At 33.9% G+C, this 23,863-nt stretch overlaps 1 protein-coding gene across 1 annotated transcript in view; it reads left to right on the top strand.

The window, feature by feature from the left end:
* Nucleotides 1–23,863, top strand: part of TENM3 (teneurin transmembrane protein 3) — a 1,300,501-nt gene that overhangs the window by 407,226 nt on the left and 869,412 nt on the right. Inside the window, exon 6 of the mRNA XM_027636350.1 lies at nucleotides 18,133–18,172. The gene's annotated coding sequence lies outside the window, so the exon portion shown is untranslated. The remainder of the gene's footprint in view (nucleotides 1–18,132; nucleotides 18,173–23,863) is intronic.

Here is a 23,863-nt window from a genome sequence, read left to right as displayed (position 1 = left end):
AAATTTTAAAAGCAAGACATAAAGATCTTATTTTGTTTCATAAAGAAGAGTTTAGGGGGACTACAGGAATCTAAATCTAGCATTTATCTACTGAAAACCCCTGAATTGCTGTTACCTGACAAATACTATTATAGAAACTGATGTGTGGGAAGTTCCACCTGAACATGTGGAAGACCTTCTTTATTGTGCAGGTGACCGAGCACTGGAACAGATTGCCTGGAAAGGAGTCTCCCCTACTGGAGATATTCAAGAACCATCTGCATGCAATCTTGTGCCATGTGCTCTAGGATGACCCTATTTGAGCAAGGAGGTTGAACCAAATGACCCACTGTGGCCCCTTCCTGCCTTACCCATTCTGTGATTATTCTTTACAATCAGGTACTTTCTGTGGAGTCATAGATTCTGAGCTGTGGGCTACTTAACTTTGTTACAAAAAAGAGCCTTCATACTCCATGCTGTGACTTTGTATGGCCAATGGATCATGAGATGTCTTCAGGGTTTTTATTCATACTGGTAGAGTGACTCTTGAAATACTGGGGAAAGCTGGTTGTCTTGGGGAATGTGTCATCCAGTGGCACGTTATGACTGAGATTTTAGTAGGTCTTTTCATCTTCTATTTCTCAATTATCCATAAATCTGTCCCTAACCAGCTGAAAAACTGGATATGGTGCTATCCAAGGAGATAGAATCTGGATCCTATCTGGATTCTACTAGAAGTACCCCATTGTAAATCAGGAAAACAAGCCCTGTTCAGTTTTGTAAAAGAGGAGAGTAGAAGTATGCTAGCATTTCAGAGAGTAGTTCCCAAGTGGTTAAATATGTCTCCCTAAAATCCTGAATAACACTGTTAAGATGCAGGAGTCGCAGATGGTCTCTATCCCCAAAACTATCCTCTGGCTATCCTTGGTGGTTCTTCTTCAAGTAGCTTTTTCCATCTTTACTCTTCATGCTGTTTTCTTATATTCTGTCCAAAAGTGTCCAGCTTTCCTACTTGCAAGTGAACAGAAGTACCTTTCTAAACTTTTGAATTACACCCCTAATGGTACTGTTGGATCTGTTTCCCATTGTAATTATTAAATGGTGATAAGCTTTTAAAAGAAAGAGAACAAGTGGAATCACTGTTGTATCTACTGTGCTAGAAATAAGCTAGAAGAGCCAAACTGACTTTTCATCTCATTCATTTCTGTCTTCTCCCACAATTCTTTTATTTTTTTAAAAAACCACAAACAAAATTTCCTGTCTCATTTTATCCTTGAAATGCTGTTGAGATGCTGATAAAAATTTAGATGCAGAGAAAACTCCCTGCATCACAGGAAATTTTAACATTTGATTTTCTAACTTGTTTATTTTCTTTTTCAGAAATATGTAAAGCTTTTGTGCCCTAATTTTTTGGTTGTTTTTTTTTTTTTGGCCATCAGATTGATTATGCTACTAATAAATGAACGAAGAAAGCACTACTATTTTGATCCAGGATGAAATAAGCAGCATATTTTTTTATGAGAAAATTCTTTTTCTTCACTTTCTAGGGTATAAACTGCAAAGGTATGCAAAATCATCTAACAAGTTATGAAAAAAAAATGGCAAAAAATTGAGAAAAACCCCCAAAGAACTTACTTATTCTTCATACAATGCAAAAGATATGATGCAGCATCAGATGCTCGAGACTGATCTCCAAATAATTACCCATTACTTTAAAGTGTGCACAGGACAAGTGTGGGTCCTAATAACTCTCTACAGGCAAACCAAATTGGTCAAAAAAATTAAAATTGTTTTACTGTATAAAGCAAAAATCACAGGAGAATATAAAATACAAAAGTACAACATAAAGACAATTTTAACTTTGTTTTGGAGTAACATATCTTGCTTTGACTAAGCAGAATTGACTAAAACTGTGTGTATTTGCTTTACAAATTCATGCACTTTAATGAGCTTCGTAGGTTCTTCAGTCTCTATCAACATTAGTGATTAAATTGGTTTTAGATACAGTATGGAAAAATAAATCATGCCACCTTAAGCTATGTAATAGAATTCATATGTAACTGTAAATATAAAGGGAGAAAGAAATGACACAGATGTCATCTATACCATGAAATGTTTCAGTTCCTAACTCAGGATTGTATACAAAGCAGGGGAAGGGAAAATAGGGAATTCCATTTAAGGTATAAAAAAATAAGGTGTTGAAATATCTGTTCTAAATGGCTAACATTGTTTAAGCAACTGATGCAGGAAAGTTATCTTTAAGAATTTATCAATGGTCATGTAATTCATGGATGTAACAGACTAATTTGTTATATAACTGTTCCTGTGGATTTGGCAATACTTGCAATTCAGGTTCAGAGTAGTTGAAGTAGATTGCTGAGCTTTGAAAGACTAAAGATATCCATGGCACAACTCTATGCTCCTCTACTGAACTTCATTACTTTTAATTCTAAGATCTGGTAATGCAACTCACTAAAGGTAGGAGAAATGGCCTAAATGAGACTGTCACAGGGATAATTCTTCAGTGTACTCAAGAACACTGTAATTCTTGTCCAGAGCCCAGATTCCCTATAAGTGAGCGCTACTTTGTGGTTTGTAATTTCTGTCTTTCTGATTTCTAATTCTACTAAATTCCATAGCACTACACATAAGATTTGATGTATGTTTTTACTAATCACTGCAGGGGTTTTTTTTCATTTTACTTAATTGTTTTTTTCCTTAATTTTAGAAATGTTATTTGTACTTCTAATATTAATACATTAAAACTACTTCCAGTAACAGTTTATATGTATTCTCTAGGTAAATGAGTCATTCAAGCAAAATATATGTTACAGCTAATGTGCAGTAAAATTACAAGTATGTATCTAACTTTGAAGAGTATTAAGGCTACTTAATCTTTGAGTGACATAAATATGGACCCAATTAGCACAGTTTTCAACCACTTCATAATTCAAAAAATGTGATCATTCAGCTGAAAGCAAATTTGACAGAAATTCCATAGTCATGAAGGTAAAAGCTTGCAAGATCACCCAGTAGGATGGAGAAGCTGTCATTCTCTCATCAGTGCTGTTGAATACTAATGTCAAGGTCAGAAAAGTGTAATTTTAGGCTGCCAAAATATTCTTGGATTTGATCTGCTAGCAATGTTTAAAAAGAAAGTAACAACATAAAAATTTATATAAACTTTGATAAGATAACTACAAAGTTTTAGATGCTTCCCCACTGCAAATGTTCTGAGTTACTTACTGATGTGATTGACAGTTTGGTATGTGTTTTTTTTCAAATTCTAACATTTACTTTAAGTATCATCCTCATTGTCTTACATAAAAATTAGAACTGATACATATTTTACAAATTCTGCATATTACTTTAAATGCTGATGTGGGTGACTTGGTGTTCAAAATGTATCACAATTAGAGGAAAGATCTGGATGTAAAAATATCTGAATGCTTATTTTAAACATAACAAATTGTCATGTATAATAAAATGATAGATTTATCTTTATTTGCACTTTTCATTTACATAGCACGATCATATTAAATGAGGACTCTTACTGCTGGCTCCATCTAACTAATAACCACATATTAGCAAGATGAGCCCAGGCTGTTCTCAGAGTATCTTCTGAATCATAAAAGGATGACAGGCAATGACCAAAGCTTTCAACAAAGCACATTTCTACTAAAAATTAGAGCAAAACAGTTTCACAGTGCGAATGGTTAAGCACTGCCACAGGCTTTCCAGATATGCTGTTAAGGTTTTATCCTTGGAGATCTTCAGAACCCAATTTAGAGTTTACTCATGAGGTGTCCTGAGCAACCAGACCTGAGGTGTCCTGAGCAACTAGCAGTTGTCTCTGCTTTGTATAGGTAGGTTCAGCTAGAGGACCTCTAGACTTCCCTTCTTCCTTCCAGCTTCCGGTATTGCGTGACTTTTTCATGTCCATTTTGATAAAAAAGTTGTTTATGTAATTTATGTAAGATTTTTAAAGGTATCAAATATGTGTGTAATTTTGAAAATTCTTGTAGGCATTTGTAATCCTTAGGTTATGAAAGACATTTAGGGACTTGAAAGTCACCCCTTTTGTGAAAGAGCAAATCTCTTTCATGTCACCCTTCAGGAAGCTGAACTTTAATTTTCAAGTTGGCACTACTTTCTTGCTCCTACCTACAGCTACTCTTTATTAATGGCTTCACTTACTTCTCTATCCAAATAGAAGAGTTCCTGAATGAATGAGTTATACCTGTACATTGATACTGTTGTAGTACTTTCAATTTTTTATGTAATTATAAAATAAATTTTGTTGCTCAACTTTCTTAACACAGAAGTTCTAGAAAACCAAAATAAAGCAACATCATATTTTCATTTCAAGTAGATAATTTATTTTTTTTTAGTTCAGTTTTGGGTTTATATTTTAAGGGCTTTTTGGCTTTGATTGATTTGACATTACATGAATATGTCAATGAGCACTGGAAAAAATACCTCAGTAGGATTGCTTTTCAGATCCAGATACATCTTTGAAAGATGTCTAAAATGACATGTTTGCAGTAAAATATACATGACCGGGTGAACTTTTCTGGTCTTATCTTGTGCCTCAGTAATTTTAACAGAAACCAAAGCCTTTGTTCTGATAAACTAGACATCTTCCTAAAATATATTTATTAAAATGAAATATTCAAAGATTCCAAAGAACAAGTATACATACAATAAATGCGTTCTTTTCTTCCTGTGCATGGTTAACTTTCATTCATATTAATGGGGTTATGAACATTCTTCAAGCAGAGAAGACTATCATTTCTAAAACCTGCCTATTGAATATTTGGTTTCATTAAATTTATGTTGCCTTTTCACTACAGTAGGGGAAAATAGTTTTTGGAAGGTGATGTTTCTTATGAGTTTAACTCTTTTATAAATATCTTCATCTCTGAGTTCACTTGTGAATATTTTGAGAAATACTTTAGAGCCTTGAGGATGTTTGAGAAAACATAAGTATATGGCATTTTCATAATTAAAGTGGTTTTTAGTGGTATTCTGAATATTGGATAGGCATCAAGGTAGTTGTCAGTGACAGCCACTCTATAAGAAAGACAAATTCTCACATGATTTTTGAGACAGTCCCAAAAGTATGTGTTTGTAACAGCCAGTGCATATGTGATACTTCTTTCAAATGCAGATAGATGTTTCGATGAGTTGAGGGATAAGAAAACTATGACTCAAAGGACTTTGTTTTGTTGAAAATGTAATAGAATTGCTATATCCATATACTTTCAATTCACAGTATCTTAATAGGATTCTATAATTGCTCTAAATTCCTTATTTTCTGCAGTAAAGCTTTTCTGTACAAAGAAATTACTTCATAAAAGCCTGGCACCATGCAGTGGCCTTTTCTTAGTTCAAGAATCCTAGCTGATCTCAGAAATGGTGATACTCCAGACTAAGGAATTTATTATAATAATTTAGAAGTGTACCTCATTTATATGAATTAAATGCTTTCATTCTTAAAGTGGTTATTAATGTAATAATCTCTGCACTGAATACAAAATAATCAGATTATATACAATAATTGCAGTGTAAATTCTGAAATTTCCCAGTTTTCATGTGATTTTGGCACTCTATGAATGAAATACTTTTACAGACCACTTGCTAGCAACCTGCTCATACATTTTTATGATTAAAACCATGCCCTTGAACTCTACAGTGCATGTCTGAAATTTATGGCATACATGCATTTCTTTATGCATCTAGTTAGGGGTGCACATGCATGTATCTAACATTTGTATAAATGCTCTAAGTTTTCACCGTTCACGTATGTTTTCATATATTCAGCTCACTTTTCCATTCCCTTGGGAAAGAAGTATGATTTAGATTTTTATTCTGGTTTTGGAGATTAACTTGGATCAAAAAGTTTTCATTAACTGCAGTTTGTTTTCAGTAATTTATGCTTGCTGTTACCTCTCTGAAAATCTGAGGTGGTCAAACGTACAGCATGGATGATACATACCACGACCCTTTGGCACAGTACAACTGGTAGTGGCTGTTTATATGTGCAATAAAATTGTGATCAATCTCTGACACTTACTACAGACTTCCTGCTGCTTAGAAATGTGTACTGTAATAGCATTTGTATGTTTTCTGTTCCCTTAAGAGTTCAGTATGCTGCTTCACAGGAGCAAAGAAAATTAGAAGTAACATCACAGACACTGTGATAGAAATAAATAAAGTAGCAATTTGTAAACTCTTCCAGACAGATCTTTACATATAAATGCAGGAGTCTCTATATATAGGTATAATGTGACTATAACTTAATAATAGGGATTATGTTTCTATGTTGTGTGTATAAACACAGTTATTTTGTTTTATATATTACCATTTCAATTGTAAGAACCTGACCTTTTCCTCTCCTCCCAATAACTAGACCACAAGAGACACCACTTAGTACACTACTTGAAGATGAAACTAATAGCTTTAAGTTTTATGAGGGTGGTTTGTTTCTTTTCCTTTTTAAGCATTTGAATGGAAAGGTTAAAATTCATTAATCTTTTTTGAAATATAAGTTTCTGAATTTTAATAAGATGATAGTGGTTAAAGATGACCAGATTGTCATTGATTCTACCTTTTTAGTGTGGCAGACAATTAATACTTTTCTGGGATATGTGAACATAAAAATAACTATGGACAGCATACAACCATTTTACCACTTTAGAAGAACAGGAAAAACAAAACAAAACAAACTTCCATATTCTAATATCAGTATAAATTAAACTACAGTGAATTTCCCATATCCCATGTAGCATCACCTACTTTTTCTGACATTTCAATAAGCTTATTATAGGTACTATAGAAAAGTATATCATTCATTATCAAGCCTTTTAAATAGAATGAATTATTTCTGTTCTTACTAATAGGATATGTCTGAAATGCTGATAAAATTTGAGTTACTGAAAGCTTCAATATAATTTTAATGGGTAGAGGATTTAGTTATGTGAAATATAAAGTGGGTCCGAGGAATATCTAGTGATTCTATCTTGTTTCATATCCAGTCTGAAATCTGTGCAAGTCTGTGGGAGAGAATTTTAGCTTCTTGGTGCAGATGAAGAGCTGCTGCAATGCTATACACATTATTTTTTCTTATGTTTTTGTCTCATAATTGCCTTTTTCTTCCCTTTAGTTAACATATTCTCAGAAAGTCGTATTTGTTTAAATGCAGAAAAAATTTAAAGCATGTGCACAAAATAGCATTCCAAGGAATTATTTTTTTAGTTGAGCCTTGGACTCCAGTTCATACTGATGCTCTAATATATCTGGCACAGCAGCACACAGAGATGGGATAATTTACTTCAAGCCATGATACTCCACTGTCAATCTCCATTCTCCATTAAACTTATACATGGGACAATGGGGCTGTTGAAGGGTGAACGAGTCTTGCTGACTACTCCTTGTCTCTCCAGCTAACAGAGCATCTTATGGATGGGGATCATGGAGTCTTGATTTGTTCAGTACTGCCCCTGGTGCACTGTCATGGTGGCAATTGATACTTGCTGTTCTTCCACCTTCAAGAGTCCTACAACAGAAGGGTTTTCTGCCAAATGAGGCAAAGTGTTCAATTGTCTAATCCTTTCTATCTCCACAGCAGCAATTCCAAAGGCCTACTGATGTCCTTTTGGGTCTTTGAAGTACCCATTCCTAAGGCAGTCAATGACTAGGATGCATGGGGCATTAGGAATTTTTTCAAGGCTTTAAATGGTACTTTATTAGCAGAGGGATTATAAGAAGGCTAAAAAAACAGTCCCTAATATTTGCTTTATTGATGGAAGCAAAGGCGTGCACCTTCACTATTAGATGTATACAGCCCATGGGCAATCATTTAATTATTCATATGGAAGTCATATTCATTCCTTGTTTCTATACATTTGGAGTACTCCCTAACTCTTTCCATTTTCCATTCATGCTTTATGAGGAAGGGGAAGTTACTTTTTTCTGATAATTATTGTCATCCCTGATGGATCATGTCCTATTCCTACTAAACTATTATAATACATTCTGGTGAGGCTACTATAATGAAACAGCCATATATTCCTGTGTTGTGTTTGTTTTATTTATTAAGTAGTGCTTTACAAAGTACCTTATGCCATTGCACTTTAGGATAGGTTTCCAGGCTGCTAGAGAACAACAGGATTGTTGTGATTGCTTGTGATAATAAAACATCATGTGTGGCTGTTGATATCTTTCTTTTTTTAAAATAAATTTGTGGTGGCTATGAGTGGAGATGGAACTTGAAGGTTGACATCTGCAAATATAAGGTTATCAAATTAAAATGTGTACGTCACTTTATAGCTTTTACCTACAATTCTTTCCAGAAACACAGTGAAATTCTTTCAAACTGTATTATTTGCACTTGCAGCAGTTTGAAAGGTGTGTCTAGTTGAATGTAATAACCATAAATATGTGACTACAGGTAATTTAAAAGCAGTAAATTTACAGAATGACAGAATCACAGAATATGCTGAGTTGGAAGGGACCCACAAGGTTCATCAAGTCCAGCTCCTGGCCCTATACAGGACCATCCCTAAGAGTCATGCCATGTGCCTGGGAGTATTGTCCAAACACTTCTTGAACTCTGTCAGGCTTAATGCTGTGACCACTTCCCTGGGGACCCAGTTCCAGTGCCCAGCCACTCTCTAGTTGAAGAACCTTTTTCTAATTTCCAACCTAAGCCTCCCCTGGCACAACTTAAGGCCATTTCCTTGGGTCCTATCACTCGTCATCACAGAGAAGAGATCAGTGCCTGCCCCTACTCTTCCCCTCAGGAGGAAGTTGTAACTGCAATGAGGTCTCACCTCAGTCTTCTCTTCTCCAGGCTGAACAGACCAAGTGACCTCAGCCCTTCTTCATATGGTTTCCCCTCAAGACCCTTCACCATCTTCCCTGCCCTCCTTTGGACACTCTCTAATAGCTTAATATCTTTCCTTTATTGTGGTGCCTAAAACTGCACACAATATTCAAGCTGAGGCTGCACCAGGTCAGAGCAGAATGGGACAATCCCCTCCCTCAACCAGCTGGTGATGCTTTGCCTGGTGCCCCCCAGGACATGGTTGTCCCTCCTGGCTGCCAGGGCACTGCTGACTCCTATTCAACTTGCCATCAACCAGGGCCTCCAGGTCCCTTTCCATGGCACTGCTTTCCAGCATCTCATTCCCCAGTCTGTACGAACATCCGGGGTTGCCCCATCCCAGGTGCAGAATCCGGCACTTTCCCTTGTTGAACTTCATATGGTTGGTGATTGCCCAATCCGCTAATAAAAATAACAAATGGCTAAATCCAGAATTAATTTATGAACTGAATCACAGAAGTGAATCAGGCCTATTTCATTCAATGGAAAAGCTATTAAAATAATCAGTTAATATGTTGAAGGGGAAGGCAAATCTCACTTGAACCTGCATCTCTTCTTTCCTGCAGATACTTGAATTGTAACACCTTCAGACATTTCCTTTGTTAATGTATTTCCACTTTCTATGCAATATATAAATATTCATTAGCATAGTAATTAGAACTTGGGTTTCCCATGTAAATTGCTTCAACAAACAGGGAATAAAATAATTTTTAGTGTCTCTGGCTCATTGAGTATATGAATAGTTATTAAAAGGAGTAAAAATTTTCATCAGGAGAGACAGTAATTTACTTATCAGCGAACTGCCTGTAGTAATATAGATAAGAGAGTTCCTGGGAAATAGGGGTTAAATAGCCTTCAGGTAAAGCTGAAATGTAAAGGTGAAATTTCCATACAGTTGATGATTGTTCAGAGAACTTTGTTATCAAGCAAAAGGTGATGAACACGCTAGTGGTATGTCTTTTTTTCTCCTTGTTTCTGTGTTTGATATCTATGTTAAAGTTTATCATGTCAACAAAAGAAACGAGATAAAAAATGTTCATTTGATTTTCTTTCAGATGTCACTCACTCACAGATGTCACTTCTACTCAAGTATTGTGGAAAATCATTTGCACAGTTCCCTAGTCTCATTTTTGCTAATAGATAATTGCTTACCCAGTTCTTTTTAGTGAGTATTCCCCTACCACATGAAAAACACAGCATATATTAGTTGGAAGACTTAAGGCCGAAGTTAACAGAAACCATTTTATATGTTAGAAATTACTATCACAACCTTTTAAACAAAATTGATGTTAACATTATAGATGTCCTTTCAAAAGTAGGGATCATTATCAGACCCTTTTTATTCTAGAGTATTGTCATCCCACAACATGATTTAACATAGTTTAGGCCAGTTGTATTGGCAGTAAACTGTGTAAAACAGTTTGGGATTTTTCTAAAGCTTTTTAGACCAGTGTAAGATCAGGTATATTGAAGTGGTTTACTTTATTCTGGACCATTATAATTTTTGGTTTGAGTTAGAGACGGAACTTGGTGTAAAAAAACCCCCCACAAGTATGCTCTTGGTCAACAAGCGATAGATAGAGGAGACTCAAAGAAGGAAAAAGACAACAGAACAAAGAGGATTCTGTATTTGTGAAGATATGTATTGCACCTTTCTCCTTTATATGTATACAGTAATTGGAAAGGTGACTTCTGATAGCTCATGGGTCATATACCTCAAAGCAATGGTTGCAACTAAGTCAAAAATCTGACAAGGTCTTTTCTTTCACATAAAGAAACATTTTTCCCTAAAAAATAAATTAAAAAAAAAAAGTAAGGGTATGAGTAATTACAGAGGAACATTCAAAAGCACTGTTAAAATTCTAGGGGAGAAAAAGATCTGTAAAGATGATTAATGGTTATCAGCTATAAAATAAATACTTTTAAGCTCTGTCAACTTTGCTTTTCTAATGAGGACTTAACTGCTCCCCAACTAAAGCCTTTATCCAAGCTGTGTTTTGTATTTCATTTTTTTCAGTGTTTTGTATAGACATAGTTACCTTCATCATAACCTTCCAGTTCTTGTGTTTTGGCATCTCACAGATTTTGTATGCGAGTTTGGGGCTCAAGGGAAGCACATTTAACTGAAATGTCCAAGTAAAATTTGATGTGTGATGCAAGGTTATAGAACTTCTCTCAGACTTGCTTATTGTTGCAAACAGAGCCTTTGTAATTACTAGGGGATTATGGCAGGGTATGAAAGACCTTGAAAGCAGCTTTTTTGCAGATCAGGAATGTGCTTGGCACAGACTCCGAAACAATCAGCTAGAGTAGTGAAGCAGAAGTATATTAAATTGTGAAGAGTTCACTGAAAAGGTCCTGATAGAAACACCTAATTAAAGAAATAAAAACTGGCATTAATGATTGTGAAAGATTCTCACTCTGGTAAGAAAAAAGAGCCTCATGAGGATGGGAAACTAGATGACAACAGAAATACAGTGGCTTCTTACTCTTTCTCAGCAACAAAAGTAACAAAATTTGAGGTTATATTACATAAATAAGAAAAATTTAATAGAAGCTAATTATTATGGCACATTACCTGAATTAATATGCAAGATTAACAGACCAATAACTCAGGAACAATTTAGTAATTCTTTTATATGCATAAATTTGTGAAAAATTTTGTATAAGAGTATGGTGTAATGTACAATGAAACTACTCATTATATTAGCTTTGACTTCTTAATTAGTTTCTTATCTAATTATTTTTTAGTCACGAAGGATTGCTGTATGATTTCTGAAGTAATTTCTAAACAAAAGAAGTCTGCATATTGTTATATGAACCGTAAATTTTTACTTTCTCCTTTTCTATTTCGAAGTTTAAAAACAACAAAAACAATACAATATCTGCTAAAAATAGTCTGTATAAGTGTTGTTGAAGTGATTTTTGTTGGTGTGTGGATTTTTTCAGTTCTGATAAAATCTTGTACCCAATCCTGATCATAGAGGATTCAGTGATAAACTTCCTTTTCTATAATGGAAGCTTCATTGCTTTGTACTGAGTTTGCCATTAATACTTTCTTCTTGGTGATGCTGCAATTAAAGTAAATTGAGGTGAATTATTGTTCAGTAGTGAGCAGGTAGGAAAATCACACAGTGCTTTTGGAAAATTACATCTGTAAATTTAACTAATACAGTTCTGAACTGATTTTTTTTACAAAAGTAATTAGTAAAGCCTGAATATTTTTCTAGTTTGCTTATCTATTGAATGAATAAAGGGGTTTTCATTTCATGAGCATTTCTGAATAACATAATGAGATGCTTTTGTTTGGTTGGTTTTGGGGGTTTTTTATATTTTATTTTTTCCCTACAATTTAATCCATAATATATTAAAAACATATTTGAAGTCCATTTGACAATATTTTTCTTTTGTGAAATATTTGTTATATAGTTGAAAAGCAAAATTCTAAAAATTGTGACGTTATTGTTTATGTGAAAGCACCTCTAGGCCACTGTATGTTTATCAGTGGCCTGGTACAATAGCCAGAAAAAAACAAATAACAATTTCCACTATTATTGATACTGATACCTTCTTGATCTGTCAGTCATAAGAGAATGAACTTCCCCATAATACCCACTGTTTTCATTGAATAGTTATCCCATGATAACATGCTTTTATTTGATATAAAAACAACATAAATTTTATTACCATACACCATTTATCAAGAATTCTTCATTTTCCATTACAGATCTCAAAGGTTCTTATAAAGCAAATTTATATTTATGATGATTTTATTTTTACTGGAGTTGGTTGAAAATTAGGAACTTCTAGCACTAAAACTTTCTGTCCCCTCCCCCAAGAAATTTTAGTTGAAAAATGCATTAACTTCTTTAGCTGGAAAAGATGTTTCCCTTTTTTGGGAATGCCGGGGGGAGAATTTAACATGGGAACCATAAAACGTTAGACTTCCCATGAGAAGCAAAATTTATGCAGATGAGCATGTTCATTGGCAAAAAGTTAGTTTGAAAAAAATATAATTTACCCTTGTTATTAGCAGGCAAATTTGAAATGATTATATTATTTTTGCATGTACACATATTGTGAAAAAAAGTCCTGTATGAAGCAGCAGCATATTCTTACATTCTTGTTAAGAACTAGATTGTCACTTTGTGTGCTTTGTAGAGATGCAGACCAGCAGGCAATAACACTATATAGCAGTGGCCTACGAATGAATACTTTTAAATATATAACATTTATATATTGAGCAAATTAAATTATTGAAGTAGTTTTATTAAGCTGAAAATGTTTCTTTATCCAAAGCTGTGCTTTATTTCTAGCTTAGCATTTCACCAGCCTTTTGCTCTTGAAACCCACTTTCTGTTGGAGGATTTACATCCAGTTAACTTGTCATTGATATCCCTGTAGCTTTTGAATGCTGTCAGAAAACTTGTAGGTTTTAGGAGAGACATATTGACAATGAAAGAAAAATAAGCACTGAAAGTTAATTATGCTTTATTCAAATTTAAACAACAACAAAATTCTGTATCTAATGTTCAGGAAAGGAAATTAATTCTCCAGTCAGTGCTGATGTCAAGTAATCAGGAATTCAGGTTTTCTGTTATTCTATATAATTTTTTGTTTTGTCATAAAACAGACTCAAATGTGTTTGGAGGTACTATATGATAAATGAAATATAAAATACTGCACAAACACTATACAATGGGAGGCTCACAACAGTTATAGAAGAAATTGAAAGCTAATAGTTCCAGAAGAACTGTACTGAATTTGTGTTATGTTATGTCCAAAAAAAAAGAGAAGAAAAAAGCAGGATCATTCCTTTCTCATATGCTAAAAAGTATGACTGCACCCTGTACAATTTCAAATGTTAACTTAATAGAACTTCTACTGTAATTTCCCTCTCACTTCCAAGAATCTCACAGTTTGATTCATAAAATAGTTTTTAAATGGCAGTCAATCCTAGGTTCACAAGGATTATTGTGTGTATATACACAATATATAAGGCAGCTTCGTATATGCAAAAAATTTTAATCCAGTATTAAATCTGAGCCTGCATGGAGGAAAATGTGTTTTTGCATTAAATATCTGAATATGTTTCTAGTGAATAAACTGATGGCTAAAAATTAAAAAAGCTTTCAATGAAAGTGTTGTCAAAATTCAGACTGAATTTGTAATGGCTTTATTTTTTTTGTTTGGAGCAGGGAATAGATTCACAAAACTAGCAGCAAAGAAATAGCAACTGTTTCTCTTCTTCATCTTCCCCTCTCCACGCACTCACCTCTACCCCCGCAAAGCTGAAGATACATATGTTTTTTAATGCAGTAACTCCTATATATAGGAGACTAGGTTTCAACTCCTTCCCCCTGACTGAGATATAAACCTCTATTTTCTACCTTCCAGGGGAAGCACCAAGCCAATGGATATTCTGAAGTGGTATGCTCTCACCTGAGCTATTTGAACTGCTACTTTGACCTAGCTGTGTGCCTCCCAAGTGAATTCTTTAACCACCAGACCAAAGAGTCATTCTCTCTCTTTGACTCAGTATTTAAATAATCCATGCAGAACAGGTTTTTCCATGGGGATTGAGAGAAGCCAATTATAGATTTCTCACTGGTTTAAGATCTCTTTTGGGAAAGTGAAAATGTGGGTTCAAGAATGTGCAGACAAGGTCTTGAACCTGATTGTCCCACATTGTATATCAGATGAGGCCCTAACCACAGAGCTATTGAATAAGTGAAGAGAGGGGGGATTCTCTTTACTTCCATGAATGATTTACAAAGAGTGCATAAACCTAATCTTTCATTTCCAGTTCTTTAGCTTTGTGTTTAAATAACTTTTGCAGAGTTGTCTATGTCTCTGGCAAGTATACAGATTAATGATTGCATAAAAATGCTACTTTTGGGAGTGTTGAAGGATAATTCTTCTCCATGCTTTTTGTTCCTAAATATTTCTTGAATATTTCTCTCAGTTCCAAATGAAATCAAAGTATGGTTTCGTTATTCAGTAAATGCATAATTTTAGTTAAATTGGGGGGAGGGGGTAGAGGAGGGAGATGACTGACGTTTTTCAATACCCCTTTTGTTAAAGCATCTAACTGAAAAACTATTAATAAATAAACCTCTACTGCCTATAATTCCTTGTTTCCTAACACTTCTTAATTCAGAACCTGTACTGAACTGAACTAGTGTGCTTATATTAAGAAAATGTAGTAGAACTTCCTAGCTACAAGAATGCTTATTTCAATTCAGACAGAAAGATCAATACAAAACCAGCACTGCCTATTTATGAAGTCTGAATCATTTTTCTCTATCTCTTACATTGCCAAAGAATTTAAGGAAAAGCCAAAATAAAGTACAGTCTTAATTTAGTGGATGATTTTCCCTTCCAGTAGAGTTGTAATAAAGGAGAAGAGTGGAAGAGTGCCATTCCCTAACTAGAAAGAGAGCTTGGTTTTATCTTGGTTTCCGAAGCTATCTTTTACTTTATATCAGTGCATGAGTGGTCAAGAACATAACACGCACTTCCTTTTCCAAGAGATATACAATAGGAGGATCAAGACACAATCCAGATAATCAAGTCAAGCTTCCTAAACCTTCATGACTAGTTTTCTTCACCTCTACCTTTCTGATGTTTACCCAGGAAAATGAAGAAATTCTTTCCTTTTCTGATTGCACATATTCAAAGAAATCCACTGTGCATTTCATGGGGAAAGGGAATAGTCTACGCACATTAAGTGTCCTAGAAATCTAGATCTGCTATGAAAGGCAGTTATACCATAGCAGGTATTTAGGTAGCCCTGATGTTCTCACTTAAAATCAGAAGATTGTTTTGAAATAGCTGATAGATTTGATTGTTGCTGGTGCTTTCTTATTAAATGCTGATAGAAAACATACTTGAACCCAGAGTTGTTCATATGTGTCAGTTCTCCCAAAATAATGCATTTTTTAGAAGACTTCTAATGAGAATGTCCAAAGAAATCAACATTGTTTCTGGAAGAGTCAGGTGTATTTACTAACTGGTATTTTTTTGTTTGTTGACCCTTTTGCAAAAATATTAATGCATTGAATTCTTAAAGTTCTTTGTTCAAGCAAAAGCTATTGCTAATAAAATATACTGAATTCTATTTTTAACCAATCATCTGTCTTTCTCAATTATGGTGGATCTTCTTAGTCCATAAAACTAAAACTAGTTTCCATTCTGAGAAATTAGGATATTTCATCCAATGTTTTATTTTTAAGACCAAAAATGTTTTCTGAACTACGGAGGTGAAAATCATAAAGTGCGATTAATCGGTCTTTATTTCTTTCTTCCCACTCCCATATCCTTAGATTTAAATGGTATATTAAAAAACTGTAATACATTATTTTATTAGTAATTCTTATACATGTTCTGTTTTGTATCTAAGAATCTTGTCATACTTTATGGATTTAATAAAAGAAGAAAAAATAAATGTAGTGGTATACAAACAAGCATCCACATATAAATCTTTAAAGTGATTATCCACTCATACAAAGCAAATACAAGTGTGAAGTTTTAGTACATGGACAACTGCACCGCATGCAGGGTTTGATGAAACCTGTAACCTGACCATGAAATCAGTAGGGTTGGCAAACCTGGGGTGTATTTCTTCTGTCCTGCCCAATCAACACAGTACGTGAGCTAACTGGCAGCAGCAAAGAGATGCAAAATTAACAGAAACAGAGGAATAGAATGTGCTGGAGGTCTTTAAGGAGTCTTTAGGGACATCTCTCAGTTATCTCAGCATGTCTCTCTCAAGATTTTCCACAGTTAACTCCCATCTGGTACACAGTATATATTCTATATCAAATCTGCCTCCTCCAGCTTAAATCATGCACATTCTTCAATGACACCTTGCCACCTGAAATTGTTTTCTTACTTCATCATGTATCAGAAGACTAAAACTGATGCTCAGGAACTTTAAAAAACTTAAAAACTTAACGAAATTTAAAAAAACCCCTAACCTAAAAAATGTATTTTTTGTCTAAGCATTAGATGATCTGGTGCCTCTACTCTTTTGCTTCAGGGCCTCTCTTGTTGAGTTGAGCCTGTGATGGAGCCTTATGTATTTCTCTGGTTTTGTAGTATTCAGTAGATGAAGTTAATCTCCAATTAAATGGTTTCCAAAATGATATTCCAGTCCCATAAATATTTATCACTAGAAATAATAACACAGTACTTGAGTTAGATAAGTTTTCGGTTACAGCCTACTGAAGTACACAGATATTTACTTTGTGTGAAACTATGCTTAGGTTCTACAGGATGTCCGTTATATTTTAAAAAAATAAAGAAAAAAAAGTGGGAAAAAAAAAGTCTTGCTCAACCACTAAATTATTTAGGTCTCAAACAAGGTGCAACTTTTATAAAATATTTCTAACTAGACTTTTCAAGTGGTTTATATAAAGCAGGCAACTGTTCAGTCTTTGTAGAACTGGTATACTGCAGTTAAAATCATGGAGTATTTTTCTTTTGTCATTGCACTTCATTTTTATTTTTCTCATAAAAATGGGGCAAATTGCACATTCACCTGAAGTGTAGAACTGAATCTTTCTATTACATATTCCCTGCCTGAATGTCACACTAAGGCCACTTAAGTCACTTCAGTCAGAGATGTTCAGAAACACTTCTTCTGAGTACTTTAATTGTTCATCAAGGCCTAACCCTTTGAACATTGCTTTAAGGCATTTTGGCTCTGCTCTGAGTCACTGAAGCAAAATTGGAGCATCTGGATGCAGTGTCAAAATAGCCCAGGCAGCTTCAGTGCAGCACCCAAGTGGATAATCTCAACACAGAATACAAACACTGCATTAGCGATTGCCGGAAGGCTACAGTTCATCTTCCTCTGAAATACAATACAAGAAAAGTTAAAGGATGATACTTTTTTCTTTGTATTTTCTATTGTGTGAACAAAGAATCACACTGTGTTTTGATGCTTCATCAAGTGTTTGGCAGCATTTTCAATCCTTGTTTGCTCTGCTAATCCACTGATTTTTATTTTTGGACAAAGCAATGGATGTTTTTTACAGTTTATGCTGTATTAGATATGTGAATGCAAAAGAAGGAATCCAGTTGATGATGTTGCCTTTGAATCAGAGTATTGAATCAAAGTAGAGGAAGAATAAGTGAAATATATTTTAGTTGCCTATTAGTAATATAACATCTAATTATACTCTGTTAACTTGTACATAAAATTTCTATAATTCTATGATTTATGTGAAATTTTATTTCTTTTGCTTTGTTTGCTTTCACAGATGGCAGCAAAATTGCATTTCATTGATTGAAAAGAACATTGTAAGTAATTCTTTTTGTTTCTCCTGTTCAATTAGGTTTCACATTTTATTTTTCTGAATCTGCTAAAAATTTATCTCATGGATAAAACTGTTCTTTCTTGAAAACTGGTGCACAATTAATGCTCTGTGAGAGCCTGTGAGACATCTGGCATGTGGCTACAGATACAATCCCCAAGCCAGATTTCTTTTGCCATCGGCAAGAATAGTTTATGTAAGGCTTAGGCCAACAGGTCAAGAAATATAAATGCAGAAGCATGCTAAACATACCACCTGACATCAGGCTTTGCCTGGAACATGGTTGATCTGTAGAGTGCACACCAGAATGAATACTGGAGTGAAAAACTGGGGCACAGCAGCATATATAGTCTGTTCCCTGACTTCCTATTTTCCTAACTGTGCATCTAGAATTTTATTCTTGTATGTGTAAAAGTGAAACTAAATACAAACAGAAGAATCAGACTGACTTGAAGCTTTATTTTTGTTTAATTCTTTAATGCTTTCATGTTATATAAATACATACATATATATATATATACATGTATGTGTATATATATATACATATATATATAAACCTAACATACAGTAAATTATTTGTTGTTTAATGATACTAAAAAACCTCTGCTAAACACTCTGCTTCACACTACTATTTAAACTATTCACACTACTCTTACAAATGCATTAACAAAATATATTCTGTTTGGGACATGTTAAGTAAATGGGTAACACTTTTTCTAGCATGTCTAGCTGCCATTAATTTAGTTAGTATTCATTGTAATTACACTGATCATAATGAATTCATTTAGTATTAATGTGAACATTATACATCTTTTTAGGCACTCCATTATAATTCAGCAATAATTAATGTGCATAATAAATGAAGTGTTACTACTCAATGCTATGATAAAGCCATGTTGTTTCATTTGAAAAGCTTTAGAGGAAGTATGTTTAATCTCATTGGTATTCCAATTGTTGCCAAAAGATATTCTTCAACGGCAAAGGGCAATTCACATTGAAAGACTTGTTGACTTTTCAGAGAGATTCCATGTTTGCACTTTTGTAGTGATTCACTTATAAGATACTAGCATTTCAAGTGAAGTACAGTAGCACTTACATTTTATGATTATTCTTCCTTTCTACTCCTACAAGAGTAATCCAAAACTGAGAATGGAATATTTTCTGTGTATCACACATCAACACAATTAGGTGCATCAAAGGCATCCATGCCCACTTCAGGAAGCTGTATTAAAACAACGACTAGGGGAAACATAGCAAAATAAGAATGGCCATATCAGATTAGGATAAGAATTGTCTGGACAGCATCCTCTCTCTGGGCACTGATAAATAAATATCCAGAAAAAAAATGAGAACAAGATTCGCCAGCCTCCAGCATTTTTAGCTGATGAAATTTCATCAGATGTAGATAGTTTCTAAGATTAGGATTTTTTGTTTTGTATTCCATGAATTTATTCCCATAAAACTATTTAAATCTTAGAATAGATACCTTTGTAAAAAGTTGCAAAGGTCTACTACCCTGTTCATTTTATGTATCAAGAACTACACTTTTTTTGTTCTGAATGTGATTTCTTCTAAATTTGAATCTACATTCCATTGGATTTACCAAACTGTAAACAGTCCTTTCCCTGTACTCCACCAGTGATTTGTGACCCTCATCTATTCCTTGTTTGGGGATCTTTTCAAGAGAAGTATCCTACTCTGCTCTCTGTACTGAAGGTGTTGTTCAACTTTGTTGCCCTGTTTGGGATTTTGCATGCTACATGTGACTTTCGAAGTGTGAGAAGTTCTTAGTTTTATACTATTTCAAAATTACTACCTTAGCTTGTCCTTTTTAATTTCTTGATGAATACTGATATTGAACAGTTAAGCAACTATGGGCTCATTTCTCCACAGTGATTGTCAACTCCAAACTCACTTAAATTTCCCACCTTCCCTCACCCCACTTGTGTATCACTTTAAATTTATTTACATTTATTCTGCAATTGTATTTCCCTGTTACTCAGGCTTATGAGTACAGAATTTCTGAAATTCTACATTGTCTGTCCTTTTCCTAGCTAACCCAAATAACTCTGATCAGGAACATTTCTCAACAACTCTCACCCCCTTTTCCCAGATCATTTATGAATGTTGAACAGCACAAGCTGTCTTTGCAAAAGTCCACTCTTGAGTTTTCTATTTTAGTTTATACTAACTTGAATAATATGGACTTCTGTCAAAAGGCAGACTGTCTTTTTTTGTATCTGCTATTTAACTTTTCAATCAAATTTATTTTCACTGCAATTTACATCTTCCAGATCTCAGTACCTTTATACTTCAGTAGTCAATAAGCCATTTCATTTGTGAATTATCTTACAACTCTTGAGTGAATACTGTCTTTCTAATGATTTGTTACTATTCACATTCTCATCACTTCCTTTCTCCTTCAAGTGAATGTTCCCACTGAGAGTTATTAGGATATATTATTACACAGCAAGCAATCTTTACCTGTAGTTTTACAAAATATGTCAATGTAATGCTAATTAATAAGAATTCAGCTAATCTGTGAACGTCTGACTTTTCTTCTGCTGATATATTTGACCTTGGACATATTACTTAACCTCTACACCTCTTTATTGTTTCCCTTCCTATTGAACTTTACAGATTACATGTATGCTAGGTATTCTTATTTATGTTTTCACAATAAAATTAATTAAATTTTTTGAATAGATTATTGGATAAAATGAAATGAAATAAATTTTAATAGTTATAAAATAGATGCCCCTGTGAGAGAGAAAATCATAAACTATTTGGAACCATCCTAGATTTTAGAAAAGTTCTTTGATTACTTCAGAAGAATAAAATTATAAAAGAAATTATTTTGTACACTACATACTGAATTTGCCTACTTTCTTTTGTAATTTTTTTATTTGATTTATTAATAAGGAAGACAATGTTTTTAATTAAAGTAGACCAGCACGGTCACTACAAGCATTGCTTCTTATTGAACTCAGCAGTTGCCACCTGTGAAATGTTAATGAAATTTGTGCCTTTTTTTGTACTACAATCTTTTCTCTTTCCATTGTTAAGTATCTTTCTCCCTTTCTCAGGCAAAATTCGTTCATCCAGCTTCATTTTGCTTCTGTATGGAGGAGACTGCAGCAATAAACTTTAAACAGATCAGAATCAGATCTAGTTATGCTCAGATACATAATGTTTAAGTTAACATGTTGAAGGCTTGGTTTCCTCAAGTAAACCAGAGAAGCATGCTCTCAATACCACTTTTGCTATTGTATGCCTACAAGGTTTCATTGTCATGAAGCTCTTTTCTGTTTAGATCTGATCTTAGGCTCTGTGGAAGTCTTCTACTAGTTCTTTCTTATAGCCTTAGTTAAGAACAGTCCTATCTACCTTATCATTATTCCATAACACGCCATTAGAAATCTTTTTATTTTAATAAATAATGATCCAAAGTATTGACTTCCAGTTACTATTAGGGACTTATGACCCTGTTTGCAGAGATACTGAACTCCAACAGCTATGGTTGAAATGAAAGGGAGATGTTGACTCAAAATTCTTGTAGATACAAGATTACTAATACATAGAGTTAGTCAATGTTTAAATCATTCATTCTGTTTTTGCTAAATAGATGGTGCATTATTTAACTATTTCTGTCAAATACTATTTTCTCATTTCTTGTGAAGGATGAATTCTGTTTCTGAATGTCTCCAGAGGTGGCAAAAAAGTTTAAAATTTTAATGACAAAATTAATGGCATTTAAATTTTTTGTTGAAAAAATGCCAATTCATTGTATTTCATGCATACTTTGAGGGCATGTGATTTGTACTGATGTTTATTTAGTGGCACAAAGGAAGTGTAATTTAGGCTTACTCCTACCTTTCTGGTATGGACTAGCTTGGATAGGTAATGAGTGGCTTTTCCTTTTTAATCTGACATCTTAATCTGTATTTTTTCAGGCAACAATGCTATCTCTTTTATTTTCTAAAGATACTCAGTATTTGCTCCTCTTGTTTCCATACATCTTGTTTTTGGATGTCACTTCATTAACATTTGTTTAATTGGTGCATTTTTCTCTCAATTTTTGTGACATCTTAAGGCCTTTGTTCTTATGCACAGTTTTTCCTTTCACGACTGATACTGGTGGTTATGTTTCTAACTACCTGTATGGTGGCTGTTCTGGAGCTATTCTTGGGGAGAGTGGGAATAATTCAGTTAGATGAGTCTATCAGTGGTATATCTAGTTCTTTTACAATAGAAAGATGGAGAAATGCCTATGCAGGAATACTCATAAAGAGTTTTCTCATGGAAATATATGAAATCAGCTATTAATCCAAATAAAATGTCTTAAAAATGTGGCTGTCTTGAATCAATTCAATTTAAAGGGATGTTAAGAAACCAGGTTCTGACTGAGATCCCAGCAAGGAGGATCAGATTGCAAATTGCACCTTGTGTGCCCAGTGCTTAAGCATTCTTAAGGATTCTGTCCCATTGCTTTCACTTAAGCTTTGCTTTTCAAGATTAGGACCTATCTCAGTAAAGGAATTAAAAAATAGGTGCCTGAAGACATACTGTCTAAGAGATATGCAATACAACAGACTTTAGCCCAGAGCCCCTTTCTGCTAGTGTTGTTTAAGCTCTCAGAAAAATAGTACTTACAATGAAAACCTTTAACAACCTTTTAACATGCTTGCTAGCAGGCACTGATTTAATGGTAATGTGACAGCTAAGATTTTAGTGAGAGACCCTTTTATTTCTCTAAGAGAAGTGTTACACATTCTGAAAACCAGACAGATTTTTCTGACCAGTGTCTCCTCACGTTTGTGCCAGTAGGAATTTACTGACTACTCAAATTATCTTTCATAAGTTAGCACATGTCAATCTTATATAAAAATGTTTGTCTTCCTCTCTGACATTTCTCTAAATAGTCATATTTTAAAAAAAATGGAAACAGACTTCATTGTTTGTAATAAGAGGCTACATAATGTTCCCCCAAAAAACTACTAGACTTATATGATGCAAGACATCAATTTAGTTGACCTTGCACTCTAGCAAATCAAATTATATTTCTTAGAAAATACATTCACAATTGCCAGTAGAGTCTTCGCTGGGAAAAAAAAAAGTGAAAAGACAATATTACAATCTCAATAACATTTATATTGTTAGAAAAAGTGCTGATACATGAAATTAAACTCTGTTGTATTTCACCTATTATTCTGGATGAAAAGTGTTTTATTTCTTATTTGTTCTAGCAAGACCTATTACTGTATCTCTACATACAAGCTATGTTATTTAGTCATACCTGTGGTCAACTAAAAATTTTTATATATCACAGCAGATCTATATTTTTTATATAGAGCATCCTAATGTAGATTTTCTTACCTGTCACCTTAATCCTTTCAATTTGTATGTAATTTTGTATTCTTAAAATACATAATTGTACTTATTTTATACCTTTGCCATTTTTTAACCGATGTTGTAGTGGTTTCATATAATGACAATTACATTTTAGAAGAAATCTTGGTTTAGAATCTGAGTGGAAGAAACTAGAAAAAGTGAAAGATAGTACAAGAAGTACACAAGAAGTGTAGATTTGCTTCTGGATTTGTGTGTTTCAAAGGTCATGTATTTGGGCCAAACTAGAATTTGCTAGCTGTAATTTCTGGGTTTGAGGGCAAAATTC

Source organism: Corapipo altera, unplaced genomic scaffold (assembly GCF_003945725.1).
Source record: "Corapipo altera isolate COAL_440 unplaced genomic scaffold, ASM394572v1 22b, whole genome shotgun sequence".
Lineage (NCBI taxonomy): Eukaryota > Metazoa > Chordata > Aves > Passeriformes > Pipridae > Corapipo > Corapipo altera.
Note: the sequence above shows the minus strand (reverse complement) of the source record. Positions and strands in the feature narration are given on the sequence as shown.